This window comes from Elephantulus edwardii, unplaced genomic scaffold (assembly GCF_000299155.1).
Source record: "Elephantulus edwardii isolate Elephantulus edwardi_28Jun2011 unplaced genomic scaffold, EleEdw1.0 scaffold00015, whole genome shotgun sequence".
Taxonomy (NCBI): Eukaryota; Metazoa; Chordata; class Mammalia; order Macroscelidea; family Macroscelididae; genus Elephantulus; species Elephantulus edwardii.
In genome coordinates, this window is record NW_006399765.1 from 22,850,785 (window position 1) to 22,859,892 (window position 9,108).

The window sequence follows — 9,108 nt, forward strand, 5'->3', positions numbered from 1 at the left end:
GGCCCCCGCGCTCCCCCAGGTCCGGCTCCGGACCCGCGCTCCTCCATCTGGGCTCTGCTCGCTCCCACCCCAGTAACGACTTCCGTCCAGGCGCCCCGCTGCTCTGTGCCTCGATTTCCTCCTCTGCAGCCATCAAGCCCTTGGTTGCCACCTGGAACATTGGAAGTTCTAACCCACCCAGCCAGGGCGCTCTGGTGACCTAAGTGGTAAGAAGTTGTGCTGCAATGCCAGAGGCATGTAGTTCGAATCCACCAGTTGCTCTGCTGGAGAAAGATGGGCAATCTCCTACTATTTACTGCCTCTCAAAACTCCCTGGAGGGTCGACCTCTGGAGGGTCGGCTATGGCAGAGCTGCGGGAGAAAGACCTGACAATCTGCTTGACTAAAGATGACCGCTCAGAAAGCCTGTGGGGACAGTTCTACAGTTGTAACTGCACGGGCTTACCACAAAAAAGGTGCCTCTGTGCTGGGATGGGCGGGGAGATCCAGCGAGTTATTAAGTGCAACACCATGCCGAGAAAGCAATGGTAATTTATGGATACTACTGACATGACTTCACCAGCCACAAATGGAGGTAGAGAGGTTCAAGAGCCCCTGGGCACCACTGCCCTGGGCCCCGCCTAAAATCAGGGTAGTCCCAGAAATCTGAATCCAGGAGCTCAAGGTAATGGACCTGAGTGAGACAGAACCTGTGTGTCAGGCCTGGATGCCCTGCTGGGGTAGAACAGAGCTTCCCACTGCAGGGTCCCATCCCTCAGATCTTCTGACTGTAGCTCAGAAAAGCTGTGAACCAGCCTGCGTGACTTTGAGCCTCAGTTTTCTCATCTGTCAAATGGGGAAGCAGCAAGCACTGTGCTGGGTGCTGGGAGATGAGTAGGGAGCAGGGAGGAAACAAATAGGCCCAGAGGCCTGTTGACAATAGGACCATGACGAAAGGAAGCAGAGGACCCCCAGAGTAGAGCAGGCACAGAAGGGAGGAAGCCCCCAGTGGCCTTCTGACTACTTGAAGAAGGCAGAATATGACCAGAGGAAGCAGGGCAGGTGACCCTACATTTGCCGTTCCTATACCCAAAGCTCTCTCTCACTTCTCACAGCTCACCTCTTCTGAGAGGTTGTCCCAGACCCTGCAGCACTGAAAACAGCCTTTTGCTTCTCAACTTGTCCTCTATGCTGCCTTGTTTTTCTTTATTATATTGTGTTATACACTTAATATCTATTTGATAAATGAGAAAAACCAGGCTGCTTCCATGAGTTCAGTGAAGGTGGAGGTGCTACTTATGGCTGGACCCTGACTCCCATTCTGACACACAGTAGGTGCTCAAGAAGTGCTTGAGGAATGAATGAGTGAAGAGAGGAATGAATGGACAAAGCAGAGCAGTAGAGGACAAAGAAAACCCTCCCTTCTCTTTCTGATGACTCAGTTTCTGGCTTTGGGGCACAGCTTTCCTGAGCCACAGACTGAGTGTGAGGCATGGACAGGCAGGCAGGAGGCTCCAGGGCTGTCCCTGCTTCATGGGACCCTGCAGTGGGAAGCTCTTTTCTACTGGCTACTGAACCCCCAGCAGGGCAGCCAGGCCTGGGAGTGGGAGCCAGAGCTGCCTGCCACTGCCATGGGTGAGAAATCTCACACGTTGTAAACTGGGCTCCAGCTCCCTTCTGGCTGGAGAAGCCGGATGGGCTCGCCCTGGGCTGGGTGGGAGGTTCCCAGGGTCCTCGGGCTGGGTGATACGTGTGGTGGCACCTCCTGGACCCCAGGATTCTCTTTCTGGGGATAGCACATAGGCTCTAGGATCCCACAGACAGGATGGCATAAAGTTCAAATGTGAGTCAGCCTTCCAGGGTTCAAATTCTGGTTTAGCCATTCAGAGTTATGTGACCCTAGACAAGCTACTCAACCTTGTTATGTTCCTGACTATAAAAAGGTATAATAATTATATAAAAGCCTGTAATAATATGTGCCTGGGCCTGGTTCAGAGGCTCTTACCTGCTTTGAGGCCAACAGCCTATTTCATATTTATACACTTAAATTAAAATTTCTTTTTTTTGGTGATTTTTTAATTATTATTAATTTTAATGAAAGTTTACAGAGACTTTGGATTTCCATTCATTGTTGCACTTTTCTCCCTGCCCACCCATCCCCCCCAATTCATTCTTCTCTTTGAAAAGTAAAAGAAAAATTCTTTCATTGTTATACAATCCCTTCCCCCAAGTCCAGTTATATTTAAATTTCTAAGTTAAATGTATAGGATTAAAAGAAAACCAATGATATCGAACTGGAGGTATTAAAATATTAAATAGCCAGAGGTTTGAGATGGTGACAGGTGAGTTTTTTTTCTCGACACATTTACTAGCAAGATCTAGCCATAGACCTGGTCGCCATGGGGAGTTTTGAAGTTGAAAAGAGAATATCTATAGCAGTGTTAGCAAACGACCCAAACACACTGCTGTCGAACTGGTTCTGACTCACAGAGAATGTTGGGGTTCAGAGGCTGTACATTTTCTTGAGAGGAGACTGCCTGTCTTTCTCTCCAGTGGATTCAAACTTTAGGTTACCAAAGGAACATGGAAATGCCTGATTTCTGGGGTGACGAGGCCACAGTTCAGCTGCTATGGCGGTCTGTGCCCCACACCTGTTTGTCAGGGAAGGAAATGCCAGGCTTCGGTTCAAGGTTGTGGTGGTTGTTAGATGCCAGCAAGTCTACTGTGACTGCTATCGACCCTACAGACCACAGATCTGAACCTCAAGATCTCTAATATGCTCCAGCCTGTTGCTGCAGTCAATGTGTCAGTCCATCTTGTTGAGGTTCTTTCTCTTTTTCCATGATCTTTCTCTGCATGACATCTTTTTCAAGGACTGGGCCCTTCTAACAGCATGTCCAAAGTATGTGAGGTGACATTTTCTTGGTCCAAGGTTGGTGAAAAGAAAGATATAATCTTCTTTTCCCACTCCAAGTTCAAAGATCCTTGAATTCTACCCCTGGACCCTAGTGTGAGTGATGAGGGATCTCTGGGTGACAGTGCAGTTGCCTAGGAGTGGAGGTGAGTCCAATGAGGAGACAGCCCTGGATGCAAAATACCGAGGACCTGGGTCTGAACCCCAATGGCTCTGCCTCACCCTCTTGGGTGACCTCAGGCAGTGGCTGTGAAGTCTCCAGGTCTCTGATTCTTAGCTGTCTAGGAGGGAACCAGGGGGCAGGCAAGTGTGTCGGGGGACCCAGGACTCGCACTTGGGCCTCCTTCTTTCTCAAGGAGGTCCCTTCCTCACCTGGTGGCCTCTCTGAGACCCGGCCCTGAGTGTAAATCACTGTTTTGTGTTTGTGGCATCAGAGGGAGATGTGTGTGAGTGCAGTATATGTTTGTATGCTGGCCTGGTGGTGGTGATGGTAGCGTTTGGGGGAAGTATGTTGGTCTGTGTGTGTGTAAGAAAGGCTAGATGATTCAGTGTGGGGACACATCGGGAGGTAGTGGCATGTGTCTGTGGGTAGATGTGACTCTAACGTGGTTCTGTGTGTGAGAGAATGTGTGGAGTGGGTTGTGTCTGTGTCCGGGTTTGGCGTGGGGGGGTCTCTGCTGTGTCGGTCTGTGAGCGGGACAACATGCATGTACTGGGGGACACTGTCTGGGGGGCGGTGTGGCTGACGGGGTTTGGTCTCTGGTGTGTGTGTCTGAGTGTGCCCTGGTGTTCAGGCTGGGGGTCTGCGGTGAGTGTGAGGACGTGGGCGCATTGGGGGGGTGACCCAGGCGGGGGAGGGCAGGTGGGGGGTGCGTGCGCGCGCGTCAGTGTCTGTGTGCGCGTGTGTGGCCCTGTCACCGCGGCTCCAGGCGCGGCCATATAAACTTCACACCCCTGCGGGCGGGCTCCGGCGGCCCCGCAGCGGCCTAGCCAGGCAATGGGAAGCAGATGGGCCGGGATGGAGGCCATATGGGGCTGGGGGCGGGGGCGCATTCCTCCCTCCTGGAGCCAGGAAGCCCCCTGCCTGCCGGCCCCCCAGCAGGGCGGGAGCTGGAACTGACACAGTAACAAATGTCCCGCAGCCAGCGTGGAGCCTCGGTGAGGCTGTGTGGTGGGGGGGTGGCAGCCCCGGGGGCCCTGAGAAGCCACAGCTGCCCTCGGGGCCTTGCAGCCTTCAGCGCGTGCACGCCTACCCGTGCCTCAGTTTCCCCCGCAGGGTCACAATACAGTGCCCATGACCCGGATTGGTGGTTCCTGAGTCTAGAAACTGCAACAGTTACAGCGATGGGAGCTGTCAGTGGCAGCCAGCCTTGCTCCAGTGCTGGACGCTGGGTCACTGTCCAGTGGGGTGTCTGGGACCAGGCTGGCCACTCAAATCCCTACACTACCACTTCATGGCTTTTGGGGCCCTGTGTAAACAAACGGTTCCTCTCTGCCTCAGTGCCCCTCTGTAAAACAGGTGATAACAGGATAACTATAAACTCGGTAAAACAGGTGGTAACACTAGACCCCCACCCCCACCCCACTGGGCGTGGTGAGGAGGGAGCAGAGAGTTGGATCTGGGTAAAAGGCTTCCTGGAAGAGGTGGTCCCAGTTGGTGTCAGCCTGACAAGGTCCCTGGAGCTGTGGGCACAGCTGCCCTGCCCAGGACATAGCTGTTAAGTACCTCGGAGTCGGAACTCACCCATAGCTGACCCTCCAGCGGGTTTTCAGAGGCAGGAAATCTTTCTCTCTAGGAGTAACTTGTGGATTTGAACTGCCCAATAAATGTCAGCTTTGAGTATTCGCTCACCTGCCCTTCCCAAAGTCCGAGGGTTTAGTGTCATTTTGAAATGAGACTCTTAATAGGCTGAGAGTCACACAGCTGTTAGGCACAGTGCTAGACTCAAAGCCAGGCCTCCTGTCCCCAGAAGCCACTCTCTTCACACCCTTCCAGGGAGCTTGCCTGGAGCCTTCCCTGTCCCCTTCTCCAGCCTCACCCCTGCCCTTTCTGGACAAGGGCAGAAGAGATGAGACTGGGAAGAGCAGGCATGTCCAGACCAGAGCACAAGTGGGCATGTCCTACAGGCAGACCAGGTCCAAGGGACCTCTGCCCAGGGGCCCAGCTCCCACCCTTGTCCCGGCCCTTTGGGAGCTGAGCTCTGAGTTCCAGGCTCTGGATGGACTTGGGGAGCCCAAGGTCCACTCCTGCTCTGTGACCTTGGACCAGGGCCTAGACCTCTGACAGCAGAGATGGTGACACTTTCTCAGGGATGTTGGGTGGGGAGCAGAGACAAATTCAGCGTGGACAGGCAGTCGTGAGGAAATGGGGCCAACTGTCCTCACAGCACGTGTTCTTATGCACCTGACCTGTTATTTTCCTATCTGTGGTGGCTGAGATCAGAGAGGAACAGCAAATGGCATGAAAGGGCTTGGGAACCTAGGTCAGAAGTGTGACTTGTAGGTAACTTTGGTAGTCTATCTACCCTTTCCAGCTGCCCTTTGCCTGATTTTCCGAAGGGAAGTGCTGGGTGAGTTCACAACAAGCGTAGTAGTGTCTCTCAAATCATGTTTAGCATCGCTACATGCTCATCAATGTCATGAAGACAGAGATTCTCACCACTGGACCAATTGGCAGCGTTAGGATGGATGGTGAAGAGATTGAGATTGTTCACAGCTTCAGTTTGCTTGGCTGCACAGTCAACTCTCTTGGCAACAGCAGCCAGGAAATTAAAAGACATATTGCGATGGATGGGAAAGTCTACTGTTAGGGACCTCTCCAAAGTACTGAAGAGCAATGGTGTCACTCTGGAGACTAAGGTGCATCAGATACAGGCCATGGTCTTTGCAATCACTTGTTATGCATCAGAGAGTTGGACAATGACTAGGGAGGATAGAAGGAGAATTGATGCCTTTGAGCTGTGGTGCTGGAGAAGAATATTGAATGTAGCATGGACTGTTAAGAAAACAAACAGGGTAAACCTGGAGAGGGTTAAACCGGGCGGCTCCTTGGAGGCAAGGATTCTGAGGCTTCGTCTGACATACTTTGGACATGTTGCAAGGAGAGACAGGTCCTTGGAGAGGGACATCATGCTTGGGAGGGTGGAGGGACAGCGCAGGAGGGGAAGACCCTCTATGAGGTAGATTGATTCAGTGACTGGGGTAATCGGGATGGGTGTGTCAGAGGCAGTGCGATTGTCACAGGATAGAGCAGGGATTACGGCTGTTGTACATAGGGTCTCTATGAGTCGCAAGTGACTCGACGGCACATAACAATATGCTCATCAAGTGCTAAGTCTGCCTTCTCAAGTAATTTTGTCCATTGTGGCCCCTTGTAAAAAATATCTGCTGTTTGTGCCTATCTTCTAACACCCCCTTCACTTTTTTCTCCCTCAATTAACTCCTTCTTCATCTGTTAGCAGTTCCGATCTGCCATTGTCCGTATTTTAGGTGGAGCCAACTTCATTCCTAGTGGATGTCAACCAGCACTGACCAATCAGAGTGCCACATCCTCTCAGCCAGTGGGAGCCAGGTCTGGGACTTTGGCTGGAACTAGAAGAACCAGTATTTCCTATCTTCTATGGTTGCTAAGAGCTGTCCTGGTGGCAGGACTGCATAACATCAGGCTGCTGACGCAAAGGTTAGTAGTTCTAATCCATCAGTGGCTCTGTGGGAGAACGATGGGCATTCTCTTCCCGTAAAGACTTAATGCCTTGGAAACTGCATGGAGGGTTACTCTGAGTTAGAATGGACTTGATGGTGTCAGAGTGCTTCTTTAGTTGATTGGGTAGAGGCGTAGTGTCTGTCTTGGCTCCAGGAGAAGGACTTAAGAGTGTGCTTAGCAAAACAGACGCACGAATAAAGAGCTCTCATGATGAAATTTGAATTCTGAGATCCAGCCCTGCCTTGTACCATGATATAGAACCTGCTTTGTGAGTGAGAAGCTAAGTCTCAGAGAAGGTCCAGACTCTTCCAGGGTCACACAGCCAGGAAGGGGCAGAGTTGTGATCTGAACCCAGGCCGACTGGCGCCAGCCTCTGTACCCTTAAGCTCCGGGCTCCGTGAGCCCTTTGGTATAAATCCCTCCTTCTGGCCTGGAATCCTCACGCAGCCTCGGTTTTTGAGCTCAGCTATTTCTAAGCTTCCCAAGGGAGAATGTTTGCTGCCTCTGGCCGAAAAGTCAGGGAAGAAAATGAGAGCCCTGTGGTCTGGCTCTGAAAGGGTTTGGCCGAGCTTGGACCAGAGAATTCTTCTTTCCTTTCTTCTCTCTCCTTCATACCTTCCCCATCTCTCTCCTTCCATCTCCCCTGTCTTCTCGCTTCCTTAATACTTTTCTTCCTTCTCTCATCCCCATTCTCTCTCTTCTCTCTCACTCCCTCTCTCCTCTTTGGAAGGAAAAAAAAATTTTCGTTGAAACCACCTCAAATGCTGGGCACTGCTCTCCCTGGATGCTTGCGGAGTGCAGTGGGGAGTGTTATTCATTAGGATGCAAACCTCAGTGCCCAGATGCATGTCTGCTGGGTGGTGCAAAGGGGGACTGTGAGGACAAATGCCCAGTGAAAAATTCAGATGCAAAGCACCCTAAAACACTGCGTGAGGGGACTCATAGCTGTTGAGGGTGTCTCTCTATGCCCATGTTGGGCTTTGAACACCAAGATTAAAAGTTGCAGTGGAACTAGAAGGCTATGAGACTAATTCTCTATAGCTGGTTTAATCATCTGAGAATTGGAGATAAGAATTAAAACACCCAGTTGTTGATCTCGTAGTGTATACCATGCCCTGTGCCCAGCATTTTGTTTGGAGAAATGTATAGATCTGACAACCCTGTCAAGTAGGTGCCTTATTATTGTTCATTCTTCAGAGAAGATCACCAAGGCTCAGAGTGATCAAGTTCCTTGCCTGAGGTCACCCAGCTCGTAATGGTAGAACTGACACAGGAACCCAAGCATTTGACTCCCAAACACGTGCTTTTAGCCAGCACTGCATAAAGTATTAACCTATTTTAGTCACTGTCAGTGTCCCCAGTACCTGGTAGGTCTCAATGAAGAGGACTAAATGAATGGCTCAGTTGCCATTGAAGAAAGATGACTCATTGAATAGAATTTTTCCTCAATGTGTCAGTCTTCTTAAATGATAGTGCTGGCCTTTGTGATAGGGTCTCAGTCTTCTCTCCCTGATCAGGATAATGGGGATAATTATAGTCCTGCCACTTTGGAGGTCATTACGGTCATAAAATGATATGATGCTGGGACGACACCCCAAACCACATGACATGCTCCATGAGCTTAGCTGATTGGATTAACTTCTGGTTGTTCTCTTTCTCCTTTAAATTTCTGAATGGTCCTGCCCTCCACAGAGCTCAGAGGAGCCTGGGTTTGGAGGCTAAACAGATGACTCCCAGTGATCAAGCATCCATTGTATGCTGATCTCTAAACTCCCATCACTGGATCTGATCCGTTGCACCAGCAACCAGCAACAAGTAAGGGCTGGGTGCCAGGGCGGACCACCGTAAACATTTGTTGAGTGGTCAGTGGTGCCATTAAAGAGTGTGGATACGCTGTCACTGTCAGAGAAAGTGGCACTGAAGTGAACTGTCTGTAAAACTTCTGTGCAGTGTCTCATCAGAAATTTAGTCTTTTACAGAGAGCTCTGGTGGCCTAATGGCAAGAAGCTGCACTGCAATCCCGAAGGCCACCAGATGTTCGAATCCACCAGCTGCACCACTGGAGAAAGAGGGGCAATCTATTCCTATGTCAGTCAGATCCGACAGGACACACAACAAGGAGGGGGGGAAGAAACACAGTCTTAAAAAGTATGCTAATTACCGACAACTATAAGAGAGTTTTGTAACACGAGCCTGAAAACTTGATGCTAAAGACCAGCAGGCCTGAGAGCACAACGAGGAAGCTGTTATGACTAAAGAATTATGTCCTGTTTTCAGCCTGAATTGTAACCTGTTAAGTTCCCTAATAAACCTCATAACTGTGAACAAAGTACGCTGTTTGTTATTTTTAATAAGCCCAGCTTATATGTACCATGATATCTGTAAGACTAAAACTCTATGCTAATTTAAAAAAAAAACAACATCCATAGCCACTGGTGAGAGTCAGCGCCCAGAGCCATCAGGGGCTTTAAGCTCGTTGCCCACTGCTGTGGTGTGGACAGCTGAAACCCAGG